At 49.1% G+C, this 9,844-nt stretch overlaps 1 pseudogene; it reads right to left on the reverse strand.

Moving 5' to 3' along the window:
* Positions 1-4,129: 4,129 nt before the first annotated feature.
* LOC123842354 (small ribosomal subunit protein uS17-like) lies at positions 4,130-4,721 on the reverse strand (annotated as a pseudogene).
* Between the last annotated feature and the right edge of the window lie 5,123 nt (positions 4,722-9,844).

Below are 9,844 nucleotides of genomic sequence, written 5' to 3' on the forward strand. Positions count from 1 at the left end.
GAGCCCCTCAACCCCCACCCCCTCCCAGAGTCCCATCTGCCTCCATCTACAGGCTTTCCCCCTGTGCAGAGCTCTTTCCTGCCAAGCATCCCTGCTTTGGACCTTCATGCTTTCCTCACACGCTGCCCTGCGAGAAGCAGCCTGTGTCCCTCGCTCGCTCCTGCCCTCACACTACTGACGAGGTCAGTGTCCCCCGTCCCTGTTCCCAACCCCTTCTGCATAGTTCTTACTAGGCTGTACTGTCCACATTTCTTTCCTGATGTCCCTTCTCCACAAAACCACAAAACCCTTGCAGGTAAGAGTGGGTAGTCAAATATTGGGCTAAATCAGCAAATTACTCAGCCCATTTTCTTCCCCCACCGACCTACCTTTCCATTGAATTCCAGGTCTCCCAGAATTCAGATAATAACAACAAAACCCTAAATGCAGCCAAGACGTGAACTTGCTTCAGTTCAACCAGCCAAAATTCAATTACATAAAAATCCACGAAGAAGATTTTGACAGAACTCCAGAACTCTTCAGCATATATAGTTTTTAAATTATAAATGCGCCACCGGGGATCATAGCCCATGGAGGTCATGCCCAGGAGCCTGTTCCAAACAATCAGGTGTATGTTTTTTGTGAGTCGGACTTGCCTGTTTTCTAACTATTCCCTAGAATATTTAAGCCTAAGCAAATACTAAATACGTGGAAAGGCAGAGAATACACTAAAGGCAAAGTATAAATGTAACACTGATGGGATGGTGACCTCATGACCTCATGACCTCTGAGCTTACCTGTTCAGTCCCTCTTTTCTATCAGTACTGAGCTTTTTTTTTTTTTTAAGATTTTATTTATTTGAGGGGCGCCTGGGTGTCTCAGTCGTTAAGCGTCTGCCTTCAGCCCAGGGATCAAGCCCCGCATCAGGCTCGCCGCTCCGTGGGAAGCCTGCTTCTCCCTCTCCCGCTCCCCCTGCTTGTGTTCCCTCTCTCGCTGTGTCTCTCTCTGTCAAATAAATAAATCTTTAAAAAAAAAAAAAAAGATTTTATTTATTTGAGAGCAAGCTCAAGCGAGAGAGAGAGAAGCAGACTCACCACTGAGCAGGGAGCCCGATTTGGGACTTGATCCCAGGACCCTGGGATCATGACCTGAGCTGAAGGCAGACGCTTAACCCACTAAGCCACCCAGGCGCCCCTGTACTGAGCTTTAAAGCAGATGCCTTGGATCCTCCCCCTGCCCCCACCTCGAACACTATGTCCTACTTGGGCCACGCAGAACTCCTCTTGGGAGATCTTTTTCCTCCAGCAGATCTCCCTTAGAAGATCTAATTCCATGACACTGTCTGGCATCGCTTGAAGGTGGAAAAAACCCACTGCCCAGCAACAACCATAATCCCCACCCCCTAGGGAAGAAACAGCAAGGAGCTGGACAGCCTGTATTGTGAGACCATCCAATTCCAGGTTTTAACTGTGGTTGTTTTGTTTGTTTTGTTTTGTTTTTTTCCTGGGCTGCAAGTTTGGCTCAACATCCGCAAATCAATCAATGTGATACACTACATTAATAAAAGAAAGAACAAGAACCATATGATCCTCTCAATAGATGCAGAAAAAGCATTTGACAAAGTACAGCATCCTTTTTTTTTTTTAAAGATTTATTTATTTATTTATTCATAAGAGACAGAGAGAGAGAGAGAGGCAGGCTCCCCGCTGAGCAGGGAGCCCGATGCGGGACTCGATCCCAGGACCCTGGGATCATGACCCGAGCCGAAGGCAGACGCTTAACCATCTGAGCCACCCAGGCACCCTGGCATCCTTTCTTGATCAAAACTCTTCAGAGTATAGGGATATTGGGTACATACCTCAATATCATAAAAGCCATCTATGAAAAACCCACAGCGAATATCATTCTCAATGGGGAAAAACTGAGAGCCTTCCCCCTAAGGTCAGGAACACGGCAGGGACGTCCACTATCACCACCGCTATTCAACATAGTACTAGAAGTCCTAGCCACAGCAATCAGACAACAAAAAGAAATAAAAGGCATCCGAATCAGCAAAGAAGAAGTCAAACTCTCACTCTTTGCAGATGATATGATACGTCATGTGGAAAACCCCAAAGACTCCACCACAAAACTGCTAGAACTCATACAGGAGTTCAGTAAAGCGGCAGGATATAAAATCAATGCACAGAAATCAGTTGCATTTATATACACCACCACCAAGACAGAAGAGAAATTAAGGAGTCGATCCCATTTACAATGAACTGTTGTTGCACACGTGCCGATCTAGAGGAGTCCTACAGTCTTTTCTCCTGAGACACCTGGCATTTGCCAGTGCGTCTACGACAACGCTGGAGTTAGGTACTCTTGGAAAGAAACCACTTGACATCTGCTTTTGTGTCTTTTTATGTTCTGTTTAAATGCCTTACGTTTTATTGCAGTGGCTCTCAGGATCCTTACCCACTGCAGACTAAGCCTGTGGACCGGGCTGCTCGAGAAAGCACAAAGTACCCGCTGCCGGATCAAAGGCCAGAAGGAAAACACGGATGTGTGGAGGAAGCCGTGCTGCGAGGGAAAAGAAACATCACCGGCCTTAAGATAGCACAGGCCTCGAGCACCGGGTGTTGTATGGAAGAGATGCATCGCCGAATTCTACACCTGAAACTAATATTACACTGTAAGTTAACTAATGGGGATTTAAATAAAAACTTGAGAAAGAATAAAAAATTTTTAAAAATAGCATTTGTTAAAAACGAAAAAAAAGAAAAGAAAAGAAAGCTAGCCCAGGTACCAGGGAGGGAGGCAGGCAGTAGGAGAGAAGGTAGTATTGACAGCATAGTGATTCGGGAGCATGGGAGTCCGCCATATTCGGGCTGAGTTCCAGGCACTGTTGTTCATGACCGCAAAAGCTGGGGAATCCCTTACTCTCTCGAGCCTCAGTTTTCATATCTGTAAAATGGGGATAATACTACATGTGGGCCAAGGCTGGCCGCATATTCCCCCAAAGCCAAGTCTTCCTCCTCTTGCTGAGCACACAGCTAGATTATATGTCCTAGCTCGCTCTGCAGATAAATAAGACCAGAATGGGCCCTAAAAAACGGTCACATATTTATCCACACTCTCTCCCCTCAGTTTCTGGCCAGATGTGGAAGATCCAGTGAAGGACTCTAAGGGCCTAGAGCACGGTGGGGCCTCCAGACAGAAGCAGCCCAGGACACTGAATGACTTGGTGGCCTCCTGATAAACCCACACGGGACAAAACCACAAAAGAGCAAGAAATAAGTATTTTTATTATATATATATATATATATATATATATACTTTTATGGTCTTATAGTTATTTTTTTGTTTTATTTCAAGTTAGTTGACATATAGTGTATTATTAATTATTAATTCGGAGGTAGAGTTTAATGATTCATCAGTTGCATAGAACACCCGGTGCTCATTCCATCACGTGCCCTCCTTGATGCCCATCACCCAGTTACCCCATCCCCCACCCACCTCCCCTCCAGCGACCTCAGTTTGTTCCCCAGAGTATTTTTATTATATTCAAGACTCTGAAATTGTTGTTTATTATAAGAACTAAGCTATCCCGACTAATACAGACATTGGTTCCTGAAAGTGAGGGGGTGCTGTAACCAACACCTAAACGAGAATACGTGGCATTGGTTTAGCAGCTAGACAGAGAAATAGGGAAATTGATTTCAGGAGCTGGAAAGGTGATAGCCCATGTTATGCTTTAATAAAACATGCCATAGGGGCACCTGGGTGACTCAGTCATTAAGCATCTGCCTTTGACTCAGGTCATGATCCCAGGGTCCGGGGATCGAGCCCAGCATCAGGCTCTCTGCTCGGCGGGAAGCCTGCTTCTCCCTCTCCCACTCCCCTTGCTTGTGTTCCCTCTCTCGCTGTGTCTCTCTGTCAAATAAATAAATAAAATCTTTAATAAAAAAAGTAAAAAAATAAATAAAAAAACATGCTATAATCATGCCATTAGAAACCCTAAGCAGTCTGCAAAAAAAAAAAAAAATCCACTCAAGCTAACAAGTCAATCTGGCAAGATTGTAGGATGAACGGTCAATATGCAAAAATTGATTCTACTTCTTTATATTAGCAACAAACAGTTGGACTGTGAATTTTTTTTTTAACTGTAGGAGCATTAAAAATAAAAATATTTGAGGATAAGTTTTTTTTTTTTCATTGGGAAATAACTTCATTTTCTTCGGGCGTGTGGGCAGATGTCTAGTCTCAGAACTTCTGGAATTGTTTCTTGGTGCCTGCGGTCTTTGTGACTTTGGGCACGTTGAAATGCAGTCTTGCTCGTCCACTGTGACAATGTCGCCGATCTGGACATCCCTGCAGCAGGGGGACAGGGGCACGGACATGCGCTTGTGGCCGTTCTCAAAGAGGTTGTACTTGGGGCAGTGGAGGTAGTCTCAGTGGGTGACAGTGGTCCTCTGCATCTTCATCTTGGCCACCACACCGGACAGAATATGCCCTTGGACGGAGACATTACCAGTAAAGGGGCACCTCTTGTCAATATAGGTGCCCTCAATGGCTTCTTTGGGCATCTTGAAGCCCAAACCAATGTTTTTATAGTATCGCGGGAGCTTCTCCTTGCCAGTTTCTCCAAGCAGGACCCTCTTCTTACTTTGAAAGATGGTGGATTGCTTTTGGTAGGTGCACTCGGTCTGCACATCTGCCATCTTCCCAGCTGCCTGAAAAAGCTTGAGGATAAGTTTTAAACAAATATATGCAACAATTCTACCCTTAAAACTTGTAACAAGTTGCTGAAATTTTTGAAAACTTTTTAAAAATGGAGACATCTACGCTGTTGAATGGAATCATCAAATTATTAAAATGGCATAAGTCTTCACATTGATTTACAGATCCAGTGCAATCCCAATCAAAATCCCAGCAGGCTTTTTCAGTACAACTGACAAAAACAAACAAACACAAATAAAGCATTAGAGACCCATGTGATAATATCAAATAGCCTTAACTGGAGTCCTGGGAGGAGAGAAGAAAAGAAGGGTGAGGTAAAGAGGTAAAGGTGAAGACTTTTCCACAATTGATCAACGACACCAAGGCGCAGAATCAAGAATCTCAGTGCATACAAGAGTACAGCTAGACTGCACTTCTCAACCTTCCGAGACTGTCCTGGCCAGTGGTCTGGGGGCAGAGTGCGTTCCACCTGCGGGCTGGCCCCTGTCTAGTCGACGGGGAGATATGCTATGATCAGCACAAATCTCAGAGGCTTGATTTCTCACTCACACAGTTTGCTACAGGTCCAGACAACTGTCTAGGAGACCTGTCCCCTACATAGTGACTTAGCATCCCAGGATGTCTCAGCTTTATGAAACCTCCAAATAAACAAGTCACAGTTGGGGAGGGGAGGGACCATCGAAGGAGTGTCCACGGGTTCTTAAATGCTTCCACTTGGGTGGGAATGCAAGCTGGTGCAGCCCCTCTGGGAAACAGTGTGGGGCTCCCTCAAAGAGTTGAAAACAGAGCTACCCCACGACCCAGCCATTGCACTACTGGGTATTTACCCCAAAGATACAAACGTAGGGATCCAAAGGGGCACGTGCACCCCGGTGTTTACAGCAGCAATGTCCACAATAGCCAAACTATGGAAAAAGCCTAGATGTCCATCGACAGATGAATGGATAAAGAAGATGTGGTCCATATATACAATGGAATATTATGCAGCCATCAAAAGGAATGAAATCTTGCCATTTGCAACAACAAGGATGGAACTAGAAGGTATTATGCTAAGTGAAATAAGTCAGTCAGAGAAGGACAATTATCATATGATCTCACTGATATGTGGAATTTAAGAAACAAGGCAGAGGATCATAGGGGAAGAGAGGAAAAAATGAAACAAGACGAAACCAGAGAGGGAGACAAACCATAAGAGACTCTTAATCATAGGAAACAAACTGAGGGTTGCTGGAGTGGAGGGGTTGGGAGGGATGGGGTAACTGGGTGACAGACATTAAGGAGGGCATGTGTTGTAATGAGCCCTGGGTATTATATAAGACTGATGAATCACAGACCTGTACCCCTGAAACAAATAATACATTATATGTTAATTAATTGAATTTAAATTAAAAATAAATTTAAAAAAAAAAAAAAGGCTTCCACCTGGAAATGACCTGCATCACTTTTTCTTGGTTAAAGCAAGTCACTGGGTGCCTAACTTCAAAGAGACTGGGAACTACGCTCTTTCCATGCGCCCAGAAGGAAAGTGAAAAGGCTTGCATGGCAGTCCCATCTACCACCTCCTCTGAAACACATCCCCTGTGAACTGCTACATCCAAAGGCTCTGGACGGAGCAAAGCTGCTCCCCATCACTGACCTGCTTAGTCTCTGGTGTGAGGCAGAAAAAATACTTTGTTAGCCTCTGAAATTTGGGTATTATTGCAGAAGCTAGCCTGCTCTAATATTCTACTCAACTTACATTATAGTTAAAGAAGGTAGTAATACTTTTTTTTTTTTTTAAGTAGCCTCCAGGCCCAGTGTGGAGCCCAGTGCAGGACCCAAACTCACGACCCTGAGAGCAAGACCTGAGCCAAGATCAGGAGTCAAAGGCTTAACTGAGCCCAAATAGTACCCTTTTTTTAAGCCCTTACCATGGGCCTGGCACTGTGCTAATAAGCACTTCATGTATGAAATGTTTAGCACAGTGCCTGGCCCTAATCAGCTCTCAATTCATGTTAGTTGTTATCCTTATTCCAATTTTGTCTTATCTGTGTATGTATTTGCTCAGATGGATTCTGTGCTATAAACTACAGGACCCTAATGGGAATTGCAAGGCGATTGAGCATCTTGCTTATCATTTTCTCTAACACATCTGCAAGTTTTCATACTTTGTGGGAGGCTGAGCTGGAAGTACAGGTTTCCAGGATCAGAGACAGCATGTGCAGAGGAAAGAACATTGGAACTAGCAGTCAAGGTTAGTTTAGTTCAACACATATTTACTGAGTACCTTCTGTATGTACCAGATGCCAAAGAAACAAAGGAGTGTGAGAGTGGACCCCTGCTCTCTAGGAGCTTACACTTCTGCAAGGATGGCAAACAAGTAAAGCAGGACACGTGTAATAATAAGAGTATAAACAGGGAACAGGAGGGCTATAAGAGCTGGGTTCTAGCTCTAGCTGTGTGACCCCAGACATGTTACTTAACCTCTCTGGGCCTCGTGGACAGTGAGAATGGGGTAGGTAATTTCTAACCCCTACAATTCTCAAAACCCTGTGAGGTAGACAAGGCAGGCACGATTTCTACTTTAGAGAGGTGAAGCCTGGGGTCGGAGAGGCTTAGCAATGCGGCCAGAGCTCCACACCGGCTGGTCGGTAGAGCTAGCCTCAGACTAGTCTCAGGCAGGTCTTGGGAGCCAGACCCAGAATGTGTCCACTCCAGGCTGCCCCGACAGAGAGCGGGGATCTCTGATGAAGGTGGCAGGAGGCTTTCCAGATGCCCCCAGTTTGAGTCCCATATGCTACTGACCAAGAAGAGAACAGAGGCAGGTACCTCGCCCACCTCCACCCCCTCCTGGTGGAAGCACTCCCAGCAGACAGTGGGCCTTTCTGAAAACCAGGTCATCTTTTACAGAATGACACAGTAACATTAGCACGGTTATCCTGGTGAGCCCAGGAACCTTCAGCAGGCACGGCCAGCCAGCGATGCCTGGTTCCCATTCACAGCCATGGCCCCATCTCGGGCTCTGTGCATGATGCAAAGGACATTTTGGAGGCCAGGGCAGCTCTCCTTCACTGCACCTCTGGGCCACCGCCCACCCGGCCCACCCAGGACGTGCTCGCCTAGGGAACACGAGTGAGCTCATCTAATTGAAGCATGGCACATTAAAGATTCATCTTTGCTGCACCTCTAAAACCACGCCATGGCCACCAAAGCTTAAAGGCCAAGTCTGACCAGAGCAGCCTCCGCCATCTCCCGCCCTGGCACATGGCCCCAGGCGCCGTGGGCAACCCCACGGTCATGGGAACCATCTTTGGAGCAGGTGCTATGTGCGAAGAGGCCAACAACACAGTCCCTGCCATCCAGGGCTTTATAATCAGATGGCAGAGCAGTCAGATGGGGTGAAGAGAGGAGCCACAGATAACAAGGCCAGGAGACTCGGGCCATGTGAGAGGCTCGGTCCTAAGTGCTGGAGGTTTGGGGGAAGGGAGTGGCCACTGAGAGCTGCTAACTGTCCGGGCAGGCGTCTGAGGGAGGCTCCAGCCCGACCTTGAAGGAGGAAAAGGACAGAAGGCATCATTTGCATTACCCCCACCCTCTGTGGGTAATTCAAATGAAAATCATACGAAGGAGACAAAAGCGTCCAGAAAAGGAATCGCCTGTGGGCCTCCATCTTGTTGTCCCTGGATGGCCCCGCACCCCCACACGTACACCCTGCCAAACCTCCCTCCCCAGAGCTGGCCTCAGAGCTGGCAAAGGGACATGCGTGCCACCCAAGTGGCTTCCCAGGGGCCCTGTGGGGTGGGGGTGGGTTCAGACCCTGCCTCCACCACCCCGCAGCTGTGTGACGTGGCGCCAGTCCCGTAACCTCTCGGAGTCCGCTCCCCATCTGTAAGCACGGGCGGGCAGTGCGGCCTTGGCGGGGGGAGATGGACTAAGCCGACACCGGCTGACCCGGCGGCACAGCCCCGCACGCTTAGCCAGTCCTCCCTGTCGCCCTCCAGCTCCACAGAGGCCGTCCGAGGAGCGCCTGCCGTGCGTGCTCAGCCCTCCACAGGGGCCCTGCCCGCTCCAGGGCTGCACCGAGGACCGGCCTGGGGTTTGGGTTCAAATCCACCCAGGGAGCTGCGGCCCAGGCTCCGAGGTAAGCACACTCTCAACGCCAGGGGTCGCCTCGGCAACGAAAAACCTTCCGAAGGGGCTCAGGAGTGGGGTCTGGGGAAGGCGGAGGGTCCCTTGGGCCCTCGTGGCGGAGGGAGGTGCGCGCAGGTGGTGCGGAAGGGGGGGGGCTCGGAAACCAGCGGGGTGCCCGCCCTCGGTGCTGCCCCCTGTGGCCGCCAAGAGCACAGCCCCGGGCCCCGCAGCCCCGCAAACGGGGCGGGCTCGGCCCACGGGGGAGGGTTGGGGTTAGGTGCTCAGCCCTCTCTAACCTTGGGAAGGGTTGCCTGCGTTTCCGCATTTCCGCGGGCCAGTGTTTGCTTTCCGTCCTGTGTTTCCTTCCTTGGTGGGCACCAGATGGGAAAACTCGGAAAACCTTGGCAACCCTGAGTCCGGGTTCCTGTAGCTGCTAAACTGATTTAGAATTGTGGTGTGTTCCCAGCACAGACCCAAGGGCAGGAGAGCTTATTTGCCAGTGTGCACTTGGAAGCGGCGGGTGGCAGGCTTTGGATAACCGAGTAAGAGGTAAGATCCGAATGGCGCGGGTTCATCGTCCCCTGTCTTGTCCCACTGCTCCCTTCCCAGCCCCCCTCATTGTTCGGTTCTCCCCACCTGCACCCCGCCCCCGGCGGGCCGAGAGCAGAGCTCAGGGCCTTGGGACTCTGCCACTTACAGTTCCGCCACCTGTGACAGCGTTTCCTGCCTCGGACATTTCTGTGGCTACCACCTGCAAGGCTTTGGAGCCTGGCCATCTGTGAGGGAAAGATCCTGGGGAGGACCACGGGCCTGTGCATGACTGAGAATGGGAGGGAGGGAGACGATCCCCAACCCCCCCCTCTAAAGTAGTGGCGGCCACTGACCCCCCGACACACTTCCCACACGTGCAGGGAAGGTGGTGGCCTTCCTGCCCCCCCCCCCCCCCCCCCCCCCGGGCACCACCACCACACTGAATTGCGGTCTGTTCTTTAGCCTACGCTCAGGTTCCTCACTGGCTTCCCACTAAAGACAA

The sequence above is a fragment of the Mirounga angustirostris genome, unplaced genomic scaffold, assembly GCF_029215605.1.
Source record: "Mirounga angustirostris isolate CCGP_5_RB_7025 unplaced genomic scaffold, mMirAng1.0.hap1 SCAF_12, whole genome shotgun sequence".
In the NCBI taxonomy this organism is placed as follows: domain Eukaryota; kingdom Metazoa; phylum Chordata; class Mammalia; order Carnivora; family Phocidae; genus Mirounga; species Mirounga angustirostris.